This window comes from Panicum hallii, chromosome 4, assembly GCF_002211085.1.
Source record: "Panicum hallii strain FIL2 chromosome 4, PHallii_v3.1, whole genome shotgun sequence".
NCBI classification, from domain to species: Eukaryota; Viridiplantae; Streptophyta; class Magnoliopsida; order Poales; family Poaceae; genus Panicum; species Panicum hallii.
In genome coordinates this window covers 10930642-10958577 of record NC_038045.1, presented here as the reverse complement: position 1 = coordinate 10958577, position 27936 = coordinate 10930642, and the positions used below count along the sequence as shown (strand labels likewise).

Here is a 27936-nt window from a genome sequence, read left to right as displayed (position 1 = left end):
ATAGATGGGGATCCGAGGCATCACTCTTGTTTTCTGCCTCCTCGTCCTCACCCATGTTCATGGCGAGGTATCCATTTCTTCGGGAACCGCTGACGGCATGGAACGCTGGGGATACATAGAAGTCCGGCCGAGTAACCCACTGCACACAATCAACTCTCCTTTGTTCTCGTTTGTAACTGCATTTCATCAATCTAACTCGCTTCTCCATTATGGTTCACCATTTTGCAGAAGCCCACATGTTCTGGTGGCACATCCGGAGCCCGCAGAGGGTGTCGTTGCCCATGAAACCATGGCCAACCATCCTTTGGCTTCAAGGCGGCCCAGTATGTACTATATTCGACCAGTCCTATCAATACAAAGCCTGAAACTCGGCTAACCTTATCTTCTAAGGGACAAAGTTTTTTATAGCGTCGTTTGTGTGTTCTTAATCAGGGACAGTTGGGAATAGGCCACGGGAACTTTCTAGAGATTGGGCCTCTTGATGTTGACCTCAATCCACGAAACTCGACATGGTTGCAGAAGGCTGACCTCATTTTTGTGGTACGTCAAGGAGACCTTCATTTCCATTTCTCTATTTTTCCTTCTCCTATGCTTGCTATCCCTAAGCTGATGTACGTGTGACCACGATGAGGGCAGGATAACCCAGTGGGCGTCGGATTCAGCTACGTGGACGACCTAAATGCGCTAGCGAAGACGGACTTGCAGGCGGCCAAGGACATGACCGAGCTTCTAAAGGAGCTCGTCGTGGAGGAGATACCCACCTTACAGAGCAGCCCTCTGTTCCTAGTCGGCGAGTCCTATGGCGGCAAGCTTGCCGCTAAGATTGGGGTCTACGTGGCAAGGGCCATCCGTGCTGGCACTCTCAAGCTCACCCTTGGAGGTAATTAAACACTGATTCCATGTGCTCATTGCTCAATCCGGACATTATGAATAAGGAAGCAGCTGCATGCAATTCGATCGATCTGAATTAATTTATTTTCTTCCCTGACCAGCCATTTTCCCACAGGTGTTGTGCTCGGTGATAGCTGGATATCACCGGATGATTATGCGGTGAGGAAATCAGTTCTTGAAAAACTTTTGATTCATCACCTAAAGTTTCATAATTCTAACCAAATCATTTTTCTTGATGTGAGCAGCTGTCGTATCCATGGCTGCTAGAGGGCGTTTCAAGGCTGGACGACAACGTTGTGGGCAAGGCTATCATGTAAGCTTTCGCTGGCAGCTTAGTCAATCTATTGGATGATCGTAATTGAAATTTGAAACTGGCTTTACCTCTGGATGGCGGTGACGGTGAAACAGCAGATGGCGGCTGCGCAGTTTGTGGCAGCCATGGGTTGATTTGCTTGATTTGATAGACTCCAAGAGTGGCAGCGTCGTAAGTGTAAACCAACTCTTAGCAACTCGTTCATATTACTAAGTTGAACAACTGCAAAAAAAGAGTAGGGTGGCTTGGCACAGACTAATGAATTGTCCCCTAATGACATTGTGCAGAATATGGAGAACTTCATGCTTGACACCACTGTGAGCTCGGTGTCCTCAAACTCAGCCGCACGACCATTGTTGTCACCAAGCCACAGCGAGACGGCTAAGAATGGTTCCAACATGGTCAGCGACACTGTAAACGGGTTCCTCAAGAAAAAATTCAAGATCATCCCAAAGGATTTCATGTGAGTGGATCTCCTTTTACATGCCACAATCTTAGAACCTGAACACATTGCACATTGATGAATATCTTTGTCTCGTGTCCATATTGTCCCCTGATCAACTCTGTGCAGCTGGCAAGAAGTGTCTCTGCGGGTCTTTGACGCTCTGGCCAACGATTTCATGAAGCCAGCTATCAATGAGTTACGGAAACAAATTATTGACTCTACTTAATTTGGTGAATTTTAAGTTTCGTAATACAGATGAAACTTTTGGAGTTGATCGATACCTACTGCAGGTTGATGAACTGCTGGCATATGGAGTGAACGTGATGGTGTACAATGGACAGGTACAAAACGAAGACATCTCACCACTCCTATAGATTTTTACTTTTATATTTTGTTGGAGAATGTCAAGGTTTAAAGATACATGGCAAATTTGAAAGCATCTAGGCTGATAGATGCCATGGTAAGTTTCGGTGATTGAATGACAACCATACGTGACTAACGTGTGTTTTGAAGAAATTATTTAATATCGATTATGTCTCATATGAAATATGAAAGGAGACCCCTCAATTTGCATGAAAATGCGTGTCAAGGACTTGGATATGAAGATTAAGGAACTTTCTAGTATCGAGTGTCATAAAGAGACGAAGGACACTTGATTTAGTCCAGGTTTTATAGTTTTTAGTCTTTGACCGTACTATTACGAGGGGTTCTTGAGTTAGTAAACTGACATAGTGAAAGTTGGCCTTAAAATCATGCACACTCGCTCAAGCTCAGTCCCATACAACTCAAAGAAGTCAAAACTACACTTGGCAGAAGAAGAAACTCAAAGAAAAACTCAACTCTCTATTGCACAAGTGGCAGAAAGAATCAATAGGTCAGTTAAACCGACGCTATGAAAAATCAACGGGTCAGTGCATCCAGGAATTCAATTGACGATCAAGTGCTGAAATGAGAGTACCACCGGTTGAACCGACGCTATGCACAAAGATGTTGGTGCATTGATCAGTTGCTTACTCAGTACCCAAGTTTTGCTCCAATTAAAATACTCTTCAGCACCGGTTAAACCGACGGCATCAAAAGGGGCATCGGTGCATTAGTGCTGTGATTATTCAGAAAGCATTTTTGGGGTTCATTGACCTGGCTTAGGATTCTCTTCAGCACCGGTTAAACCAACGAGCGTTGATGTATAACATCGGTGTATAGCGTCGGTGCAATGACATCAACATCAGAAACCGTTAGGGTTTAATGGCTACTATTCATAGCTCAGTGTGACCTGTTAAACCGACACCTACGACCGGTTTAACCGACGCTTTATACTTTTTGGAAAAGTGATCATCAACGGCTATGGCTTGATCTCCGTCCTATATAACCACTTTCCCTGGGTCACTTGAGCTGTCTTTGACACCCTGAATACCTGAGGCCACTCCAGAGCAGAAGAGAAGTATTTGAAGCCATGAGAAGAAGATCTTGAGTAGAGATTTGATCCAAACATAAAGAATTCAGCCATTTGAGAGTAGCAAGTGTGCTTGATCTTAGAGCCAGCTTAGAGTAGGTCAAGTGAAGGCTTAGGACTTGTTACTCTTGGTGTTTGATGGCACCTAGACGGTCTTGGTGACCTAGAGGCTCTTGGTGAGATCTTGAAGTTTGTGGGAGCTCCAAGAAGAGAAGATTGTACAGCTCGCTATTCTGGAGATGGAGAAGGAGCATTCTTAGTGAACACTTGCTTCTTGGTGATGCAAGGGAGCTCAACCCTTTGTGGGTTCTCCAACATGGACTAGGGGGAGCATCAACTCCTCGATACCATAGGAAAAAATCTGGTTGCCTCGTTTCTCTCTCTTTTACTTGCAAGCATTTAATTTAGCTTATCTTACTGTTTACTTTGTTTGCTCGCTTGTTGAGTAGGTTTATCTTGCTAGTGTGCTCTTTTGTCTAGGCTTAATACTTGAGTGTGATCTTTCTTAGGCAAATATGAGCATGATAGTGTGTTTACCTACCTAGGATTTCCTTGCTAGTGTGCTCTAGTTTGTAGGTTCAAATTCTTAAATTAGGCAATACTAGTTGCAGGTTAAGAACTTGGTAGATTTTTGAAAAAGTCCCAATTAATCTCCTTCTTGGGTCACGATCCTTTCAATTGGTATCAGAGCATAGGCTCTCTTTTATAGGCTTAAAATTCTAGAGAATAGCCTCAGGGAGTAGTAGTGGACCGCCCAACTTCGATAGGAGAAACTATGGCTATTGGAAAGCTCGCATGGAGAGCTATCTTGGGGCCCTCTCCCCCAAAGCTTGGGAGGTCACCGCGAATGCTTTGCATAGAGCTCCTAATGACTCTCAAATCAAGTGGAATGCTCAAGCTAAAAATGCTTTGTTTGAGGCTATAAGTGAGGAGATCTTTGCTCGTGTGCATAGCAAGGCAACCGCTCATGATATTTGGGATGAGCTCGAAAAGATTCACGTTGGGTCTAAAAGACTTCGTGAAGACAAATACCAAGTGCTTAAGGACAAGCTCGATGAATTTAAAATGCTTCCAAATGAATTAGTTGACCAAATGTATTCTAGATTAAATGTGCTTGTTGAGGACATTAATGCTCTTGAAATTTCTCCATTGTCCAACAGTGATATCATCCGAAAGATACTTCACTCTCTTCACAAGCCCAAGTACAACATCGTCACGTCTCTTCTATATGAGAAGCACATCAACACCCTTGAAGTGGCCGATGTTGTCAGAAAGATCCGGTCCCATGAAATGTTCTTCATGGGGGAAATTGAGCCTCCTCTAGCCAAGAAGGACCTTGCACTCAAAGCCAAGAGTGACCACAAGTCAAAGAAGAAGAACAAGTGCAAGGCCCCTCCATCAAGCTCTCATGAGGAAGACCACAAAAATGATGTCAAGGTTGTACAAGAAAGGGTACAACTATGATTGCCCCGAGCCATCAAGACTCAACAAGAATCATGAATATGATGGCAATCAATACAAGCACAAGAAGAAAGACTATGAGAAAAGTGACAAGAAGAAGAAGAAGTCTTTCAAGAAGAAGGAACAAATCAAGGCTTTTCTTGGAGAGTGGATCACCGATGGCGAGACTTCAAGCGATGATTCAAGTGATGATGAATCCAAGAAGAAGATCACCGGGATCGCCATCAACAATGATGAACCACCTCTACCTCCACCACCCATGTGTCTCATGGCAAGATGTAACTACAAGGTGAACTACAAAGCCGTTGGAAAATATTGGATTCTTGATTGCGGATGTACGCAACATATGATCGGCTATGTAAAGATGTTCACCTCACTAGATGAAGATGTGGGCAATCATGAACAAGTCACCTTTGGTGATAACTCTAAAGGAAAAGTGGTAGGTTTGGGTAAGGTTGCCATAACCAAGGATCTTTCTATTTCCAATATTTTGCATGTAGATTCTCTTAGTTTTAATTTGCTTTCTATTGCACAACTTTATGATTTGCGACTAACTTGCACTTTTAGTGAAAGTGATGTTGTTGTGTCAAGCAAGGAGGACAAGAGCCTTATCTTCAAAGAGTTTCGACATGGTAACATCCATCTTGTTGATTTCTTTTCTAACGATGCTGGCTTGACGACGTGCCTCTTCACCAAGACATCCTTAGGTTGGCTTTGGCATCGCCGTATTGCTCATATTGGAATGAGCCAACTCAAGAAGGCATTCAAACGAGGTATGGTGGTTGGTGTGAAGGATGTGAAGTTTGAGAAGGACAAATTGTTTAGTGTTTGCCAAGCCGGGAAGCAATTTGCAACTTCACATCCCATGAAGGCCTACTTGTCAACATCAAGACCATTGGAGCTTCTTCACATGGATCTCTTCAGGCCAACCACCTGCAAGAGTCTTGGCGGTAATCTCTATTGTCTTATCACTGTCTATGATTATTCTAGATATGCTAGGACTTTCTTTCTAGAGGACAAGAGCAAGATGGTGGGGATCTTCAAGACCTTCATCAAGAGATCTCAAAATGAGTTTGAGTCAAGTGTTGTGAAGGTCCGAAGTCACAACGGCATGGAGTTCAAGAACACTCTAGTTGAAGAGTTTTGCGACAATTTTGGCATCAAGCATGCGTTTTCATCAACATACACTCCTCAACAAAATGGAGTGGTGCAGAGGAAGAACAAGACATTGATCACCCTTGCTAGAGCCATGTTGGATGACTATGGCATCTCGCAACGGTTTTGGGTGAAGGCCATCAACACCGCATGTCATGCATCCAACTGGATGTATCTCCACCGCTTCTTGAGGAAGACGCCCTATGAGCTTCTCATTGGGAGGAAGCCCAACATCTCCTACTTTTAGGTCTTCGATTGTAAGTGGTACATATTCAAGAAAAGGAAGCACCTAGGGAAGTTTGAAAGTCATTGTGATGTTGGTTTTCTTGTTGGTTACTCATCAAACTCTAAGGCATATAGAGTATTCAATAATGCTACTCACATGATTGAAGAAACATGTGACATAGAGTTTGATAAAAACTAATGGCTCCCAGGAGGAGAGTTTCAATTGTGATGATGTAGGTGATGAACCACTTCGAGATGTCATGAAGAAGATGGCCGTTGGACAAGTCAAACCAAAGGAGGAGGATGAAGAGCTTCTCATACCATCCACTCAAGTTGAAGCTTCTTCCAAGGATGAACCCAAGGTTGATGAACCTACTCGGACACATTCTTGTGTACATGATGAGTCATCCAATGAAGAAGAAGGCACTTCACATCCTCCTCAAGATGCTCAAGATGTCCGAGATGAAGAAAATCAACTTCCATTTCATGACACGCACATCACATTTGAACAGGCCCAAGCCCAAGCCGAAGATGTCGATCCACCACAAGCATCATCACCTCTACTACAAGAGAAGCAAATAAGGACAACTTGGAACCATCCTAATGACTTAGTCATGGGAGATCCTTCCGGTGGAGTAAGAACTCGTAGACGTCAATATGCCTTTTTTTATGAACATTACTCGTTTGTCTCTTGTTTGGAACCCACAAATGTAGATGAAGCTCTTGAGGACCAGGATTGGGTGATGGCCATACAAGAAGAACTCAACAACTTCACCTGCAATGATGTTTGGGTTTTTCAAGAACATCCTCAAGACAAGAACATCATCAGCACCAAATGGGTCTTCCGCAACAAACAAGATGAACATGTTGTGGTGGTTCGCAACAAGGCAAGACTTGTGGCTAAGGGCTTCGCACAAGTTGAAGGATTGGATTTTGGTGAAACATTTGCACCAGTCGCAAGACTTGAAGCCATCCGTATCCATTTAGTGTTCGCTTCACATCACAATATGAAACTCTTTCAAATGGATGTGAAGAGTGCATTCTTAAATGGCTTCATAAATGAGTTGGTGTTTGTTGAACAACCTCCCGGGTTTAAGGACTCTAGATATCCTAATCATGTTTATAGGTTGAATAAGGCGCTCTACGGGCTCAAGCAAGCACCTCGGGCTTGGTATGAACGCCTTTGTGACTTCCTTATTGAGAAGGGCTTCAAGATTGGGAGGGTGGATACAACTCCATTCACAAGAATCATCAATGACGAGCTCTTTATATGTCAAATCTATGTTGATGATATCATTTTTGGTTCAACTAATCCCACTTTGTGCAAGGAGTTTGGAGATATGATGGTTAAGGAATTCGAGATGTCCATGATTGGTGAGCTCAACTTCTTCCTCGGGTTTAAAGTCAAGCAACTGAAGGAAGGAACATTCGTCCATCAAGAAAAGTACATAAGGGACATCCAAAAGAAATTCAAGATGGATGATTGCAAGCTGATCAAGACTCCAATGCCAACCAATGGACATCTCAACCTTGATGAGGGAGGAAACCGGTCGACCAAAAGCTTTATCGTTCTATGATTGGGTCGCTTCTTTACCTTACTGCATCTAGACCCGATATCATATTTAGTGTATGTATGTGCGCTCGCTTTCAAGCTAACCCTAAGGAATCCCACCATAGTGCCGTGAAGCAGATCCTTAGATATCTCAAACATACACCTAACATAGGCTTGTGGTACCCCAAGGCGCTAGTTTTACACTCTTGGGATACTCGAATTCGGACTTTGCCCTATGTCGTGTGGATCGCAAGAGTACATTGGGCGAGTGCCACTTGCTAGGTCGTTCTTTGGTCTCTTGGCCCTCAAAGAAATAAAATTCCGTGGCCTTGTCAACCGCGGTGTCGGGTTTTATCCGGCTGCCCACCAAGGGGTATACCCAAGGTGGTAGGTTTTAGGTTGGGATGCGCCGAGATCAGGAACTCGAAGGTGCAGACAACACAAGATTTAGACAGGTTCAGGCCGCAATATGCGTAATGCCCTACGTCCTGTATGATGGTTTGTATTGCCTTAGTGTTGATCTGGTGATCTCTTGTTTTGAGGGGGTCCCTGCCCGCCCTTATATATCCGGGGGGACAGGGTTACATGAATCCTAGCCTGATACTAGCTTAGGAATCGTACTCAAGTACAACTCGAGTAGTTTCCTTCTGTATCGACTAGTTCTACTCCGCATGCGAGTAGAATACAACATAAATGAGGTACAGGACATGTCCTATCCCCTAGTCCAATACGGACTCCTTAATGTACACAGCCCCGTGGCCCCGGGTCTGACAAGCCCCCGAGCTCTTCGTAGCTGAGCACTGCAGACTCTTCGAGTACTTCCGAAGCCATCTTCGACTTCTTTCGAAGCTCCGTCTTGAAACTGCTCTTCGAGTACTCTTCTGACTGCATCGAAGCTATGAGGTGCTCCTGCCCCAAATTCTTTCTTTTATATGGGGTGCGATGAATAATCGCACTCCATATGGAGTAGCCCCCGAGCCTTAGGTTGAATCAAAGAATCAAGCTGAGGGTCAAACTAGCCTTGAATCTTTCCTTCTTATCCTTCGAGTACTTTCAAAAAATAAGTAGTCGATGCCACGTGTCGTACAGCCCCCGAGCCTTGAGTCCAAATCTTTTGGAAAAAAGGATCCCAAAGGTCGTGGCAAAAAAGAGTTCCTTTTGAAAAATAAAGTCTGAAAGGAGGCAATTAGCAAAAATTAGACTCAAAACCCAAAAAACCTCTTTTTTTGGGACAACTAACCCAGAAAAAATGGTGAATCGGGTAACGGTCCCAAAAATGTGCCAAAAACCGCCTGTATCCAATGAATCCTATTGCGCGATGCTTCTTCTTACACACAGTGACCACTGCCTGACCGCTGGTTATTTAACCTCGCGATCAGTTAGGGTTTTGCCTGTGCCTTCAGATCTGACGCCGCCATCAGAAAAAAAAAACAAAATCCCAATTAGAGTCTGACCTGCCCGAGCCCTTCCGCCACCCAGCATAGTCGAAGATCTTCGAGCCCACCGCTACAGCCCCCGAGCCCTTGTAAAAACAACTCGTGGCTGCAAGGATTCGAAATGGCCCCGAAGAAAAACAACCAGAAGGACCTGAAAGAGGCGCAAGCAGCAACTGGAGAATGGACAATTAGTAAGTGTTCTCGCCAAAATTTAGCAAATTTGGTATTGGGGGGTCTGCTTCAGGAAAGGGATCTCATCAATTGGCGACTTCCTCTTCGCGATCCATTTCCCATGGAAAATGTCGATGAAATCGTTTCTTTCTGCTCTTTTTCTGAACGAGGATTCGCCCTCCCCACTTGCTCCTTCTTCCGTGGTCTGCTCTACTTCTATGGGATTGAACTGCAACACCTCAACCCCAATTCAATCTGCCATATCTCCATCTTCATTCATTTCTGTGAAGCTTTCCTCGGAATTGAACCGCATTGGGCTCTTTTCCGCTATCTTTTCCGTGTGAAGCCCCAGCCCACCTCGAAAAATCCTTCTGCAATAGGAGGCGCTGGAATCCAGCTTAGGCAGCACGCTAGTGATAAATACATATCATATAAATTTCCGTCAAATGTCCCCGGGTGGAAACAACACTGGTTCTACATTGCGAACCATGCCCCCCAACTCCCTGTGCGGTCCGGCAAGCCCCCTGTTCAGCGTGGCGAATGGACATTGGAGCCAAATGAAGCCGAGATGGACCAAGTCAAAGAATTGCTCGAGTTGATTGCCGCGCACAAAGAGACAGGGGTAACCGGGGCATCAGTGATGCTATCATTTTTCAAACGCCGGGTCCAACCCATTCAGCAGCGCCATACTTTAGGATTCGAGTACTTGGGATCTGAAGACCCATCCCGTATGTGCGCAGAAGAGCTTGGGGACGATGCTGCACTTATGCGCGTCAGGCGAATTCTACTAGATGTGGATGCTGTCCCGTATGTTCCAGCAGGGTTTACAGCCCAGAATCGACCACCAGCAGTAAGTGTTCGACTTCTCAACTTCTTCCCTTGATCTGAAGAGTTGATACTAACTGATTGTCGATTTGTCTTAATACAGGATTCATCAGCATTGTATCGGAGTTACCCGCCACACCCCGATCTGCCCCGGCCTTACCATACGCTGCCCAGTGCCGCCAAAGCACAGAAAGAACAAATTGTTGGCAGCGAATCAGCCACGGGCAGCCGGGCGGCTGGGGAGAGGGTGCAAGCCGACGACTCCTCCGGATCATCCGTGGACTGGTCGGACGACGCACCTCTCGTTCCCCGGCGACGTCGGGATATGAGGAAACGCAAAGCCAGCGCCACGGACCTTGCCGGGTAAGTGTTTGTCGAACTATACAAACTGTCGAGTTGTTTTGCTGAACACTGATGACAACCCTGTCTTGCAGCCCCTCATCTTCCTTGCCCGGCTCCCAGCGCCAAAAGGTAGCGGAAGTGCCCCCCAGCAGAAAAGGTGCACCAGAAGCCGAGCCCATAGAGGGCGAGAGGGCCGATCCACCACCTTCTGTCGCAGACGATGTGACAATTGCCGTGGCAGGCACAATGTCGGGGCAGCTCACGCCCTCGACTGAAACAGCGCCGCCGCCGGCAATAGGTGTCACGGACATCGCCGTGCCCGAGCTGCCAGCCCCCTCGTCCTGTACACCAACTCCCCCAGCCACGAGTACCATGATAAAGAAGCCGTTGAAGCTGGTATGGAGGAAGCCGACAATGACGCGATCCCAGATGTAAGTAATGCCTTGGACCTTGCCCTTAGCCATGTGTAAAGATCACAGTAAAAATGTTGTGCTTTTGTCGTAAGCAGATCAACAGCTGCGGTGACGCCAGAACTCGAGTTGGCGCCACCGGCCCCCGAGCTGTCGCCTGGGCAACCCGACGCGCAGGAGCCAGCAGGGAGGGCAGATGTAATCATGCTTGATTCACCACTACCCGAGCTCCAGCACACAGAACCCGAAGCCCCCGGCAATGAGCAAGTCGAGGCTACCACTGCCGTTCCCGCCGACGGTGCAGGTAAATGATCCCACTGCCTTGTGCCACAATCATTGCTATATTAACACTTGTCCTTTGCAGGGACCTCGCAGCCGTCAACTTTGGAGGGTGCGGGTGCTTCTTGCGAGGCACCCGAGTTGCCGACCCCTGTAGGGGAAAACACCAATATACTCCAAGAGGTGCACCTCCCAGGGGATGATCTGAGCCGCCTGCGCCAAATGATCAAGGCGATCGACTCATTTGCTCTGGTGAGTCTTGACTAGACCACTGGTAACTGTATGATGAAGTCGATATCCTCTGACGCCCAAAAACATGTAGGACATGAACCAGAAAACTTCAACGAAGCTGGAAGAGTCCACCAGGCGTATCGACGAGCTGCTGCAGGAGCGAGCCGGCTTCGAGCAAAATATCATCGAGCTCCAAGGCCGACTCAAGGAACAGCGGAAAACCCATCAAGGTATGTTGAACTCAATTCTCGGAGTCATACCCGTAGTCGGTAACTTCATGATCTGAAACCTGCTTATCATCGCAGAACTTAAGCAGCTATTAAATTATAAGGAGGAATTGCTTACTGATCTGAAGAACATGCTATATCGCCGCGCAGATGAAGTCGAGGGTCTGCGGAAGGTGATGGCCGACACAGAGAAGCAACTAGTCGACTACCTCCAGCAGATCAAGACTTTGGGCGAGGAAAAAGAGCAGCGCCAGAAGGAACTCGATGATTTGAAGGTGGCAGCTCAAGAACTCGTAGAGATGGTGGATCCCCGGGAAGACGGTGCGGAAGATGGGCAACCACTACTTGATCGTCTTCGCGGGGCGCCACAAAAGATCCTCAATTTCGTCACCGAGGCTGCCACATCTTACGTGGGCCATGCCCTAGGCCTTGTAAAGTCCTTCTGGCCAAAGGCTCGGCTAGAAGTACTCGCGGAGGGTGCAGCTGCAGATTGTTCTGATGAAAGCTTCCGCGAGTATTTGCTAGAGGTCCGGCCTGTAGCTGAAAAAATTGTAGGAAACATGGTCCAGGATTGAACCGTTAGTACTTAAGACTTTTTGTAATATAAGAAACCACCTTTGTTCCTTTGTAGCCTTATGTGCAGACTAAAAGCCCCATCTGCTTTGAAGCATAGGCGTGCTACCTCTGAGTGCAGCGACTCAGAGAGTAGTCGATTTAGCCCTTCGCGAGAGCTCATCGGGTGAGCTAGATAAGATTCCGCCAAAAAGGATCCACTCGGGCCCGGAACGCGCAGTCTGTGGCGCGACGACTAGGATGCTTATGGCAAACAGTCGAAAACTACCCTGAGGTGTGACCACCGCAGGAATAGCCAAACGAGTTAGATAGAACCCAAGCCAGACGGGCCTAACCAGTTTGAAAGAACACGATTAGCATCGCGACGACCTTTGTGCCGACGGCAAGTAGTCGATTTTATATAGAATTTGAGCGTGGCCAGAAGCCGCCACCGTTATATTCAAGAATTTACGTTTCGGGCTGTGTGGCACAAAGCCGCCAAATCGACCCAGAAAAAGTAAAACTTGCCATGAATGCATACATAAATTGGACACGAGTTTGCCTAGGGGTAGAACCGTCGCAGGTGCTGGATGTTCCACGAGTTGGGTACATCCTGACCATCGGGGTGCCGGAGTTGATAAGATCCCGGTCTTGTAACCCTCTTGACGATGAACGGTCCTTCCCATCTTGAGTTAAGCTTGTGCAAACCCGACTCATCCTGAACGCGACGAAGGACAAGGTCACCAATGCTAAATGACCTTTCCTTAATGTTGCGATCATGATATCGCCGGATTCCCTGTAGGTAACGGGCTGACTGAACGAGAGCAGAGCAGCGAGCCTCTTCAACAGAGTCCAACTCCAGCTGTCGTGCTTCGTCCGCCTCGCCTTCTTTATACATCTCAACCCTTGGAGATTTCCACATGATATCTGCTGGAAGAATCGCCTCGGAGCCGTAGACAAGGAAGAACGGGGTCTGCCCTGTGGCCTTTGAAGGTTGAGTCCTGAGCCCCCAGATTACGTGTGGCAACTCGTGAATCCACTTCCCGCCCTTTTTGCTGTTGGCGTCGTAAAGTCTTTTCTTGAGGCCATCGATAATCAAACCATTCGCCCTCTTGACTTGCCCATTTGCCCTTGGGTGAGCCACTGAAACATATTTAACCTCGATGGATGAGTTTTCACAGAATTCCCAGAATTGGTTGGCCGTGAAATTTGAACCCAAGTCAGTGATAATAGTGTTGGGGAAGCCGAAACGATGTAAGATGTCGGAGATGAAGTCGACCACCCTGTCTGGGGTAAGCTTGGCGATCGGCTTGAACTCGATCCACTTGGTGAACTTATCGATAGCCACCAGAACATGAGTAAAACCTCCTGCCGCCGTTGTGAAGGGCCCAATCATATCGAGGCTCCAGCAAGCAAACGGCCAGGAAGGCGGTATGGTGATGAGGGTGTGGGCCGGGACATGAGTTTGCTTACCAAAGAACTGGCAGTTCTGACATCGACGTACCAGATCTTCGGCGTCGAACACGGCGGTAGGCCACCAGAAACCGGCTCTGTATGCTTTGCCAACCAGTGACCTTGAGGCGGCATGGTTACCACACACGCCCTCGTGTATTTCTCGCAATATGTCCAGACCATCTTCTGTTGTGACGCATTTCATGAGTACTCCGGATCGTGCGCTCCGCCGATAAAGTTTGTCTTCGACTAGGACAAACCCCTTGCTCCGTCGCATGAGGCGGGCGGCACCAGCGCTTTTGGGGTCCATCCCGGTCGGTAAGACGAGATCTCGGATGAAGTCGATGAAAGGTCCTCTCCAGTCCTCACCGACCAGCAGTACCTCCCGTTCTGGTTGTACGGAGCCAGTGGCGGTGGAAACCGGTGGTGAAGGGCTGATGGACGGGTGCGTCAGCTCCTGAACGAATACCCCTGCCGGGACTTGAGCTCGGGTTGATCCCAGCTTGGATAAGGCATCGGCAGCAACATTGTGTTCCCGCAGCACATGGTGAATTTCTAGGCCAGAAAATTTGTTTTCTAGCTTGCGTATTTTTTGTACATAAGCTTCCATGGTCACCTTGTTGCAGTCCCACTCTTTGTTGACTTGCTGAACGACCAAGAGTGAATCGCCATATACAAGTAGTCACTTAATCCCTAGTGATATCGCCAAACGGAGCCCGTGAAGCAACGCTTCATACTCGACTTCATTGTTGGATACCTCCCAGAGAATTTGGAGGACGTATTTGAGCTGTTCGCCTCTCGGGGAAATGAATAAAACTCCACCGCCGCCGCCATCGAGCTTGAGAGAACCATCAAAGTACATGGTCCAATGCTCTGGCTTGTTAACTGGAGTTGAGACTTGATTTTCCCTCCACTAAGCCATGAAGTCGACTAGAGCTTGGGACTTGATTGCAGTTCGTGGCTTGAAGTTGATCGACAAAGCCCCCAGTTCCACTGCCCATTTTGAAATACGACCCGTGGCATCTTGGTTGTGTAGGATATCCGCCAGCGGGTAGTCTGTGATCATGACGATCTGGTACTCTTCAAAGTAATGGCGTAATTTCCTCGAAGTAATCAATATGCCATAGAGAAGCTTTTGGACCGCCGGGTAGCGCACCTTAGACTCCGAGAGTACTTCACTGACAAAGTATACGGGCCGCTGCACGCCAAAAGCATGGCCTTCCTCGGAGCGCTCGACAACAATAGCACTGCTAATAACGTGGGTAGTTGCTGCAATGTAAAGTAAAAGAGTCTCGCCCGGCAATGGTGCTGTGAGGATCGGGGGTGACTGTAGGTGTTGCTTGAGATTCTGCAGAGCCTGCTCGGCTTCCTCTGTCCAGTGAAACTTGTCCTGATGCTTTAAGAGTTTGAAAAAAGGTAATCCTCTCTCCCCGAGCCAGGAGATGAATCTGTTGAGAGCTGCCATGCACCCTGTAAGTTTCTGTACATCTTTGATTGTGGCAGGTGCCTCCATATCAGTGATGGCGGTAATCTTTTCAGGGTTGGCCTCAATGCCCCGGTTACTGACTATGAACCTGAGCAGTTTTCCTGACGGAACACCAAAAACGCACTTAGTCAGATTAAGCTTCCATCGGTACTTCCTTAGGCTGGCGAAAGTTTCCTCCAGATCCGCGATGAGGCCCTCGGGACTTCGAGTTTTCACAACCACGTCGTCCACGTAGGCCTCCACGTTCCGGTGTAGCTGATCAGCAAAGCACATCTGAATTGCCCGCTGATAGGTGGCGCCAGCGTTCTTCAACCCGAAAGACATCGTCTTGTAGGCATAAGTCCCAAACGGGGTGATGAACGCGGTCTTGATCTGGTCTTCTTCCTTGAGAGCGATCTGGTGGTAACCTGAGTAACAATTAAGGAAACATAACAATACGCAACCTGCGGTTGAGTCGACTACCTGATCGATGCGAGGGAGCCCAAAGTGATCCTTTGGGCAATGCTTGTTGAGATCGGTATAGTCGACACACATTCTCCATTCTTTGTTCTTTTTTAATACAAGGACGGGGTTAGCCACCCACTCTGGGTGGAATACTTCTTTAATGAATCCAGCCGCGAGGAGTTTAGCTATTTCCCGTTTGATAGCCTCCCGTTTATCGGGGGCAAAACGACGAAGTCGTTGCTTCTTTGGTACAGCCTGTGGGTACACATTAAGACTATGCTCGATCAGCTCCTTGGGCACCCCTGGCATATCCGATGGCTTCCATGCGAATATGTCTCGGTTAGCCCACAGGAAACTGACGAGCGCGAGTTCCTATTTGTCACCCAAGCCCGCGCCGATGATGGCTGTCTTAGATGAATCGCCTTCTTGGAGCTGGATCGTCTTGAGAGCCACCTCGCCCGTCGACTTGACGCCCGATTTACTCGCCTTCTTCGTCGGGATGTCCAGCTCAGCTTGAGAGAGTTGCTGTGCGGCCGCGAGTACTTCAGCGGAAGCATCTGGCACGCGGGAAGTCGATGCATACTGGATGGCTTCTTGGTTACAATCATAGGACTTCTTCAAGTCGCCTCGGAGCGTGAGCACACCGTTACGTCCTGGCATCTTGAGAAGCAAGTAGACATAATGTGGCACCGCCATGAACTTGGCGAGCGCCGGCCTCCCCAGTATGGCGTGGTAGGAAGATTCGAAGCTGGCCACCTCGAACTTGATGAACTCGGTACGATAATTCTCCCTCGTCCCGAAAGTGACTGGAAGAACAACTGTCCCAAGCGGATGCGCGGCATTGCCAGGAACAATACCGTAAAAAGGAGCTTTGCTCGGAGCAAGTTTGTTGGTGAGGTCCAGACCCATCTTCTTTAGTGTACTGGCGAAGATAAGATTGAGTCCGCTCCCGCCGTCGATAAGAACCCGAGTAAGCTTGACTTCTGCGACCACGGGATCCAGCACCAGTGGGAACTTCCCAGGCTCGGAGAAGCTAGTCCATTGATCGTCACGGGAAAATGATATGGGGACCTCCGACCATCGGAGTGGTCGTGGTACCGCTGGTTCAACTGACAGGATCTCTCGTAGCAGCAACTTCTGTTCCCGCTTGGAGCAAAAATCTTCGTCACCGCCAAAGATAACATTGACGGTCTTGGAGGCATCCTGGAACTTAGGCGTCTCAGATTTGTCCTCCTGTTCCTCGTCTTCGGGCTCTTTGCCCGTCGACTTGTTCTTCTTGCCGTTCCCAGGAGAGCCGAAGGTGCGCTTGAGCTGAAAGCAGTCGATCGCTGCGTGTTTGGAGTTGACACACCACGGGCACTTCTTCTGCAAGAGTTTTTCAAACTGCTCCTGTGTGGTCGACTTCTTGCCCCGCGAAGGACGGTCCACAGCTGCGACGAGATCGTCTGGCTTGCGTTTTCGGGAAGAACCCGAAAAATCACGCTGGCCTTTGTCAGCCCGGTTGTCGTTGTTGCGCTTATGGTTGAGGTCGGTACGTCTTGGAAACCTCTCGCGCATCTTTTCTTCTTGTTCAGACCAGTCGTGCATCATGTCGCGTAAACCTGCAACTGTCTTTGGCCTGTTACGCCCAAAATCACGATATATACCTGGGTCAGTGAGGCCGTTGTAGAAGCAGTCGATAATGTCCTCTTCTGAGATGTTGGCGATGGTGGCCCGCACATCGAAGAAACGGCGGGTGTAGGATCGGAGGAGTTCATTGCGCTCTTGCTTGCACTGGGCGAGGTCGTGCCGGGTTCCTGCTCGAGATATGGCCCCCTGGAAGTTATCGATGAAGACCTTCTTGAGGCCTTCCCAGGAGTCGATGGAATCGCTGGGGAGACTTTCCAGCCAAGTCAACGGTGCAGGTTCCAAAGCCATCGGAAAGTAGACGACCTTGGTAGTGTTGGAGCCGCCAGCCACCTCAATGGCAGTAGAATAACAGCGGAGCCATTGCTGGGGGGCCTGCTTGCCGTCATACTTGGTAATGCCAATTGGCTTGAAACCCTCCGGGTACTTGTAGTTGTTGAATCTCGCAGTGAACACGGGGAAACGATCGCTGCAGTCAGCATCGTCTCGCTCGACTGCCTCGCGCTCCCGTCGCCTCGAGTCGAGGACTGACCGGGCATCGCGCCCCTCATTGATCTTCTGACAAAGATCAGGTTGGTGACGTGGAGGATTGGGCTGCCTCGGGTTGTTTGCCGGAGGTGGCTGTCGCCTCCCACCGGTGATCTGGCTTCCACCCACGCCATCATTGTTGTTGCTGCGTTGGGGTCGCGGGCGATGACCCGTTGTTCGACTTGGGGCCTGGCTTCGGCTGTCTCCGACGTGTTCGTCCCTGACGAGCGATGCCGGAGCCTGCTGGTCCAACTGGACCCACGCCCGTTGGGCGTAGATGAGTGCTTGTCAGACGTTGGGGTCGTTGCTTCGCTCGAGTAGTGCTGTTACCCGAGCAATGTTGGCCACAGGAGTCCTAAAACCATGTTCATCTGCCGCGGCGAATTCGGCGTCGAGTTCGCGCTGTGCAGAACGTATGCGCTCGTTGGCGCGCCTTCTGCGAACCGCACGAGCTCTGTTCCTTGCACGTCGCGCGTCGCGCTCAGCGTCGTTCTCATTCTCGGCTTCTGCGGTGTCTTCATCTTCCGATATGCCGTCAAGTGCGCCAATGGGGATGAGGGCGTCGTCGTCCCCTTCTTCCGCCATCAGGACTTGGCGAGTTGCGAGTTCTTCGGAAGGGGCTTCGACTAGCTCAGTCGAGCCCTCGGATATGGCAGCCAACGCCCTGCCCTCCTGAAAAGGCAAAGGCTCCAGATGGGCTACCAATCGGTCTTCATGTCCGAGTGAGTCGGACAAGTTCATCCCCCTCCAATGAACAATTCGTCCTTCGGAGGTGGTGGTGATCATCAGCCCGCAAGCGGCCAGGTGATTTTCAGCCTCCCGACATGCGGTGGCCCCGGAACCTCCCGCCTGGAGCAAAGAGTTCAAGTCCTTTTCCAACGTGGAAAAAGGAACGGTAGAAACAGACGCTGCCTCGGTCTCCCTGGCAGAGTCAGAAAACGGCAACTCGTCGAGATTATCGACAAAGTCGTCGAGCCTTGCGGCGAGTGTCTTTAGCTTGAAGGTGTCGTCGACGGTGTGCCGACGGGAACCGCCGGCGCCGTTGGCAACGCAGACCCACGAGCCAAAAACAAAGGTCGTGCCCTCAGGGAGCACGGGACTGGGGAACTTGAAAATCGCCATCGAGTTCTCCAGCGGATCTCTGATGCGCACCCCTACCTGGCGCGCCAGCTGTCGGGTTTTATCCGGCTGCCCACCAAGGGGTATATCCAAGGTGGTAGGTTTTAGGTTGGGATGCGCCGAGATCAGGAACTCGAAGGTGCAGACAACACAAGATTTAGACAGGTTCAGGCCGCAATATGCGTAATGCCCTACGTCCTGTATGATGGTTTGTATTGCCTTAGTGTTGATCTGGTGATCTCTTGTTTTGAGGGGGTCCCTGCCCGCCCTTATATATCCGGGGGGACAGGGTTACATGAATCCTAGCCTGATACTAGCTTAGGAATCGTACTCAAGTACAACTCGAGTAGTTTCCTTCTGTATCGACTAGTTCTACTCCGCATGCGAGTAGAATACAATATAAATGAGGTACAGGACATGTCCTATCCCCTAGTCCAATACGGACTCCTTAATGTACACAGCCCCGTGGCCCCGGGTCTGACACGCGGAGGTGGAATATATTGCCGCCGGGGCATGTTGTGCTCAAATCCTCTATATGAAGCAAAGCCTCTTGGACTATGGTGTGAAACTAGATAGGATTCCGTTCCTTTGTGACAACGACAGTGCCGTAAAAATTGCTAACAACCTAGTTCAACACTTGCACGAAGCATATAGATATTCACCATCACTTTCTAAGAGATCATGTGGCAAGGAATGATATATCACTTTGTGGTGTTCATTCCGAAGATCAATTGGCAGATATCTTCATAAAACCACTAGATGAGAGCACCTTTTGTAGGTTGCAAAGTGAGCTTAACATTTTGGATGCTTCTAACATCATGTAATTTCCTTGTCATGTAGTTGCATTTCATATGTACATCTGTTAGGGGCTTGTCTAATCTAGTCAAGACAGTGATAAACATGGGTCTTGCATGAGCCGGTGGTCCCTTGTTTCGCTTATGGCATGTTGTTGGGTTCATCATGAGTAAGCTTGACAAGGGTTCAAACTTGACAAGATAGATTTATTTTTTGCAATGCATTTTGCTTGTCATATAGCATGCATTCATATCTAATTTCTTATCTTGCATAGTATTGCATCGTGTTAGTAGCATCACAAAGGAGTAAATCACCCTTAGAGAATGATATTCATGCTCAATATGATATATCAACTCAACAAGAGTGATAAGATTAATGTTGCGCTTTCATACCTATTGAGTAATGTCCTAGCGAACTTAAAGTTTCAATCTCTAAGTTCATAGGCCGTATGGCTCATACATACCTTGGATCTTGTGTTTATCCTCGCTTGTTTTTTTATTGCCTATGTTATATATTAGCTTTTGAGCAACTATATTGTATGAGTGTTTGAGGGGTGAGGTTGTCTCTCGAAAATTGTCCAAATTGAGTGTCTATGCCTTTGGTTCTTTGAAATTTGGATCAGAAGTAGAGTTTGTAGTTTAGCGCAGCAATTTCAGTACCATCGGTTAAAGTGACGGTGTATCAATGCAAGTGACGGTTCAACCGGTGCTTCAAAGAGTTCAGAACAGTGATCATAGCCACTGTTGAAACAACCAACGCTTACATCGACGCCCTGTCATTTCAACCGGTGCTACTGGAATTTCTTCCCTAAAACCTCACTACTAAGCAATCAACCGGTCAGTAAAAAACAGCCCGTAGGTTCAAACGATCGTCATTTTTGCTACTGTTCCCACCTCACCGACGAATGCACTGACAGCTCAGCGGTTCAACTGGTGACTCTTCCATTGACTCAATTCAAAAACTTTCAAATCCAATCAAACATTCACCAGCGCTTACACCGACGGCATACTTTTTGGCCGTCAGTTCAACCGATGCTCTGCTGTTGCGTGGGTCTGCTCTGTCAGCTTCTTCCTTATCCCTTCGCGGGTCCCGCGCGTTAATCACTCTTTCTTCTCTTTCCGCCCCCAAATCAGAGGAACCGTCACGCTGCTCCCTGCTTCTTCATGCGCCGCCTTCCGTATGTCGTACGTCGCCGTGTCCCCGCGCTTGCGTGCCACCTCGCCGGACTCGCTCACCGCTCTCTGCGCTCCACCACCGCGGCTCCACCACCGCGCCCCGCGCCACCACTCCGAGCTACGCACCCGCACTGCCCGCCACCGCCACGCACACCATCGCACCGCTCGTGCTCTGCCGCTGCACCATCACGCGCACCACCGTCGTAGGTGCCCGAGAAGCTGAGCTCCTTTCTCCACCCGTGCACAGGGAGCACGACAGGTGTTCGACAGATTCCCTCTTAGGCAATTTCTTCGCGTTTTTCTCTGTCCAGCAGTGGTATGGCTTTTTGCTTGATCCTCTCTCATTGTAGCGTGTGTCCAATACCTAGACTTCCATCTTATCCACATGACTAAAAGATTGCCATGATTTATGCTTCAATGATCTTCTGTTTGGTTCATGGCGCACACACACTCTTACTTGTGCACATCTTGTCACGTACCATCTCAAATGAGCACACACACCCTTGCACATACCCCTTCAATCAAATAGTGTGAGATCTTGGCAGTTTCATCAACAAGAACTCATGCTTAGGCTCATATCAATCTTTGCTTTGCTTAGGTTTTTCTATCCTCTATGTATGGTCTTGTACTATTTATATAGCCCTACCTTATAATATTATCTTCCACCGTTCTCTATGGCAGATGGCAGGCGACAAGAAAGGCAAGGGAAAGGCAGTTGAGAAGCCTGTGAGGAAGAGGACTCGCGAGGAATGCGAGTGGGACAGAGTTCTTGTAGTGCAAGACACTCAGGAATAGCTGTAGCGCTCGATCCGTATCCGTGAGGCACCAGCAGATACTCAAGGGGAGTCTGGGTCAGGGGTAGTAGCAGCCGAGATAGAGATAGCGATAATTGCCGCTCAAGGCACCCCGCTGCTACGCCGTTCAGGGCGTACACGTGCTTCAGCAGCAACAGCCACTCCACCGCCTGCTCGTTCAGGACCTCGTACTCAAGGTGGAGGCACTCAGAGGCAAGGGGCTACAGTTCAGCAACAGTCTGACAGCAGCAGTTCAGAGTCAGACGAACCAGCCCGGGAGCATGGCACACAGGCCATTGTCCTGCCAGTGATACTGAGGGATCTGAGAGGGCTACCAGGGCCCATGATCCGCAGACTCTGTTCAGTGAGGCTAGATGTCTAGTGGGTACTGAGAGGGAGGCGAGGATGGACCCTCATTTCTGGACCTTGCTTTAGGAGGCGTTCTACTACGCCTACACCCGGACAGGGGTCAAGTTCAGCGAGCACCGTACCCTCCACTAGGGTGCTCTTGGTGTGTCAGCCGGCGGAGTTCCAGTATTCCATTTCTTTGAGAAGTACTCAGGACTTGTGGATCTGCTCAGTGAGAGATCTCATTATGTCAAGGAATGGGTCAGGATCTTCTACTCCACTGTGTTTGTCGAGGCAGAGAGGCACTATATTCAGTTTATGTTCGCTGGTGGCCATTGGAGGATGACTCGCGACATCTTGTGTCATCGCCTGGGAGTCAAGTTTGCAGATGAGCCCATGTACCTGCACTTATTGACCTATGGAGATGCAGAGGCTCCACATCATGCACATGAGGCTATCTACCCGCTAGAGGACAAGGTCAGAGTGTTGTTCACAGAGCCTTTCTTGCTAGACACACCTCGGACTCCAGACAGACTCACTCCAGTCGCTTACACAATACACATGGCTTTGAGGAGGAGTCTGCTATATAGGCAGGGCAACAATGAGTGCATCATAGCTCTGCAGCAGTTGCTCTTGATTCACATCTTGATGGGCAGAGATTTTGATATTGTTGACTTACTCATTTGTGAGATTGAGGATGCCATCATGGATGGCATGACCGTGTAGCAACAACAGCCGTTCACGCACTGGATCAGCTGGTTGTACGCTCAGTTGAATGAGAATGAGCATATGCACGAGCTTGAGAGGTCGAGGTCGCGCTTCAAGGAGTACTCACCAACAGGACCACGTGATGGTCATCGAGGCCCTAGAGGTCAGTGCCGACCAGAGCAGATTCTGAAGCAGAGACTGGAGGCCGAGACTGAGGTAGAGGCTGACCCTATGGCAGCAGGGGCCAAGGCACTTGCAGCAGCAGAGGCTGAGGCACTTGCAGCAACAGAGGCTCGCCTACCAGCTTACCTTGCCGCAGATTCAGATGACTCAGAGGATGATGAGGACTTCACGCCTACTATTCCAGTCCAGCGAGCAGCTCACAACCACGAGGCAGGACCATCGAGAGTAGAGGTTGTGACAGAGCGTCATGATCTTAGTCCACCTCCACCACCTCCCATCACGGCAGCTCAGGTCACAGTTCCGGACACGCTAGCTAGCATTCTTCAGACACTCATAGAGCAGCAATGTCATTCAGACGAGAGATAGGAGAGGATTCAGGCTGAGAAGGCCCACATTCAGGAGGCCCAAATGATTATGTTACAGGAGATGAGGCAGCAGTAGGAGGCCATGAGGTAGCAGCTCCTAAAGCAGCAGCAGATGTTCACATTCTTTTCTAGCTGCTTTGGGAGCATCTACCATCACATTGGACTGCCAGAGCCCCAGCTTCCTAATACTCAGCAGATCCAGTATGACCCTGCTGGCCCTCTTCCACCTGTTTGCGGCTTCATGCAGACACCCTTAGCATCATTCCTGATGTCTCCACTTCTTCAGACCAGGCTGTTTGCAGCTCTGTCACCTCAGCTAAGTCCGATGACAGAGCAGCAGCGTGCACTGTACCTCGAGCAGCAGCAGTTCGTTTAGCAGCTTCAACAAAGGATGGCACAGTCATATTTGCCTCCTTCAATTGTTCTATCCTTGCCGGTCAGAACTTTAAGCTTCAACAAGACTCTGCCTCCGACTCAGCCGCTTCGCTCTGAAGTCGTCCGTCCCAGCTCGATGGACTCCACTCTTGTCACCTGACTTGCCGCTTCACTTGTGCTCATGACAGAGTCCACAACTGTTGCCCTGGAGCCAGCCGCTTCTTCAGCTCCTTCTACTCCACCTACTCCGATGACTACTCCAGTCGAGACTGCTTCTACCACTGACACCTCAGACGACGACAACGACATCGACCAGTACCTCACCGTGCCATCTGCCACTCCCGCTCCACCCTTAGCTCTCGCCTTCCTTTTTAGTGCTTTGTTGCCAAAGGGGGAGATAGATAGGGGGAGTAGAGATAAGGGGAGCAGCCTGGTTTGTGGCGTGATTTGGACCTTTCATGGCTTTTGATGTATGGACATATCATTTAGTTCCTGTGTCTCCTCTTGTATTGACATTTTCCTACATGTGCTTTCCTTTCAGTAATGCTTTCTTGTTCAGTTCTTTGTTTATCTCTTATCTCGCATGGGTTGTTGTTTAGCGTTTTCAATTTTATATTATTCTATCTCTACTTTATGGTGTCATCAATCACCAAAAGGGCGAGATTGAAAGCATCTAGGCCAACAGATGCCATGGTAAGTTTCGGTGATTGAATGACAACCATATGTGACTAACATGTGTTTTGAAGGAATTATTCAATATTGGTTATGTCTCATATGAAATATGAAAGGAGACCCCTCAATTTGCATGGAAATGTGTGTCAAGAACTTGGACATGAAGATTAAGGACCTTTCTAGTATCAAGTGTCAAAAGGAGATGAAGGACACTTGATTTAGTTCAGATTTTATAGTTTTTAGTCTTTGACCATACTATTAAGAGGGTTCTTGAGTTAGTAGCTTGATCTAGTGAAAGTTGGCCTTAAAATTATGCACACTTGCTCAAGCTCAGTCCCATACAACTCAAAGAAGTCAAAACAACACTTGGAAGAAGAAGAGAAGAAACTTGAAGAAAAACTCAACTCCAAGTCTATTGCACAAGTGGCAGAAAGAATCAACAAGTCGTTAAACCGATGCTACAAAAAAACAACAGGTCGGTGCATCCAGGAATTCAACTGACGATCAAAGTGTTGAAATGATAGTACCACCGGTTAAACCGACGCTATGCACAAAGGCATCAGTGCATTGATCAGTTGATTACTCGGTACCAAAGTTTTGCTCCAACTAAAATACTCTTCAGCACCGCTAAACCGATGGCATCAAAGGAGGCGTCGGTGCAATAGTGTTGTGATTACTCAGAGAGCATTTTTGGGGTTCAGTGGCCTGGCTAAAGATTTTCTTCAGCACCGGTTAAACCGACGAGCGTCGGTGCAATAACATCAGCATCAGAGGCCGTTAGGGTTTAACTGCTACTATTTATAGCTCAGTATGACCGATTAAACCGACGCCTACCACCGGTTTAACCAACGCTTTATGCTTTTCGGGAAACTAATCCTCAACGGCTATGGCTTGATCTCTGGCCTATATAACCACTTCCCTCAGGTCTCTTAAGCTGTTTTTGACACCCTGAATATCTGAGGCCACTCCAGAGCAGAAGAGAAGCATTTGAAGCCATGAGAAGAAGATCTTAAGTTGATATTTGATCCAAACACAAAGAATTCATCCATTCGAGAGTAGCAAGTGTGCTTGAGCTTAGGCTAGCTTAGTGTAGGTCAACCGAAGGCTTAGATCTTGTTAGTCTTGGTGTTAGATGGCACCTAGGCGGTTTTGGTGACCCGGAGGCTCTTGATGAGCTCTTGGAGTTTGTGGAGTCCCAAGAAGAGAAGATTGTACACAGTGTGAAGCTCGCCGCTTCGAAGATGGAGAAGGAGCATTCTTAGTGAACACTTGGTGATGCAAGGGAGCTCAACCCTTTATGGGTGCTTCAACATGGACTAGGGGGAGCGTCAACTTCTCGATACCATGGGAAAAAATCTGGTTGTCTTGTGTCCCTCTCCTTTACTTGCAAGCATTTATTTAGCTTCTCTTACTCTTTACTTTGTTTGCTCGTTTGTTGAGTAGATTTATCTCTTTCTAGTACGCTCTTTTGTCTAGGCTTAATACTTGATAGTATGATCTTTCTTAGGCAAATATAAGCATGTTGGTATGTTTACCTATCTAGAATTTCCTTGCTAGTGTGCTCCAGTTTGTAAGTTTAAATTCTTAAATTGTGCAATACTAGTTGTAGGTTAAGGAATTGGTAGATTTTGGAAAAGGTCCCAATTCATCCTTTTTTGGGCCACAATCCTTTCAAAATTCCATATTATTGACACCGGATTTTGACCAATAAATCCAGATAATCCAGGATAACGAGAGATCATCGGCTACATGTAGGAGTCACGAGCAACAAGAAGGATCAAGCGTGCACGTGGACGGCGATCGGCAAGTTTCTAAAGACGTTGTTTGTCCTTTCCAGAAGGTTGCAAGCGTAGGCGGGCATGCATGCGTATACACATTGGAAAGTGACATCTCTAAAATGCATGCAAGGTAATTAAACAAAGGATGGTGGCCGGTTTAAATAATTAAGAAGCATGCATGCGTGGAATGGAATACAAGACAAGAAGAGATGAGCAGAATAAAGAAACCACATGCAGAGAGTCCAAGCCATCACGTGCGTGCAGAGGTGATTAAAATAAAGAAGGCAAGTTCCATCATGGAGTCCAAGATTAATCATACTTGTGGATCGATTTTTCTGTGGACTGATCAGAGGAAGCTTAATTAGCGAGGACTCTGTATAAGAGAAGTTAGAGTCTAATATTTTCTTTTGTTTAGATATTTTTTGTTAGGCAAGATCGCGTACGTCGTGACCAGATAGGAGTGCTTAGTTCCATGGTATAAATATGTACCCTTTGACCATTGTAAAAGTTTATCACCCCTCGACCAACTAATATAATTTATCATTTTGGCTCTCATGCTACTATGTTAGGAGTAGGATGTAATGTAGTTTTCCGGTGACTTCTTCGATGAGTAGGGCTGCATCGCCTCAACCTCCGGCTCATCTACAGGCATCGCTATTACCAGGTGTTCTAGGCTTTAACCACCGGGCGCATCGTCGTGGTTTCGTTTAGATTCATCTACCAGTTACCAGGTGTTCTAGACTTTAATTACTAGCACATCGCTGTAACTTCATCTAGTTTACCTACCGGTTATAGATTCTGTTACATCTCGTAAGGCTGCATCTTATGACCTCTTACTTGATTTGATTGGATCATTTCGCCTTGATTAAGATCTATCGACTAGTATATCTTTTACATCTATTATATTACTTTAGTTGTCATATTATGAAGAATTCAACAGTGTGCTTCATTAAGCCGATAGTCTTTTATTCTTGGCGTTTACTGAGCTTTTACCAAACTTTTATCTAGTTGCACCTATGTTATTATTTGTTCAGCAATTGCTAAGCTTGTTAATCTATTTACTGACCGCTACATACCTGAATGATTATTCCTCGTATCGGCTATCAGTCATCAGCTTTGAAGTATTTCAATTCTATCTTCTAGCCGACAGATCGTTATATATTTTATTCGTCCAAGTATTGTATTGGCTCAGCGTCATGATTTTATTAATTAGCCGAAGCAACATCGTTACGTACCTTGTCAGTTGAATGGTCAAACTGACTGGCACGCCCGTGCACATCATACGCGCCGATTTGGATTATGCACTAGAGTTAATCAGATCTCCAGATCCTCGCGTTGGTCAACGCAGGGTCCATCATCGTCAAATTTTAAGTCAACACGTCTTCAATTATTATATACCATATACCCGCACTGCTAACTACTCACCAATTTTCTTTTGAAGTACGACGTGATCTGCTCAACAGTCGGCGCAGAAGCATGGGTGAAGAGGCTCAAGTAAGGCTACATCTTGCCATTTATGCTACTTGCATATTTCAGACTCTTAATTCTCACTTCACATGCATTTCAGGTGGGATGGGCTGCGTAACTTCTTGAGCCTGCCGAGGAAGCCTCTGCATTATTGTCACCCTTACTATCTCACAGATGGCTTCGTCCGATCATACAAGAACCTGCATTTCTATTGGATCCTAGGAGCTGGACACGCGGTACGTGTCCTTATCCACATGAAAAAAACAATATCTGAAACCAAATCTGAAGCCCTTATGCCATTTTTTTTCTTCAGGTTCCTGTGGACAAGCCTTGTACTGCACTTTACATGATCGGCAGCATAGTGCAGTCTCTAGCCAATTAGATTGGTTAGGCAAAATTCGTATCCTTTGTATTGCTGATGTACCAATAACGTTGTATTAGACTAGGAACCTATGGATTCATGGGCTAGTGATGTTTGGTTGTGTATCAATTGACAATTAATCTGCTAGCTGAAGTAATGTTTGGACCTTGTTTTAAAACTGTACCGTGCATGTCACTCATTTCTATAATAGCCAAATTGCCTGTTCACTGCAACGACACCACAAATCAGATACGTACACGTATATATAGCTAACCTTGATTCAACGAGAAGA

The 27936-nt window shown here is 47.8% G+C and overlaps 1 pseudogene; it reads left to right on the top strand.

Moving 5' to 3' along the window:
- The first annotated feature begins 4 nt into the window (after positions 1-4).
- On the top strand, positions 5-27665 carry LOC112889982 (annotated as a pseudogene).
- Positions 27666-27936: the final 271 nt, after the last annotated feature.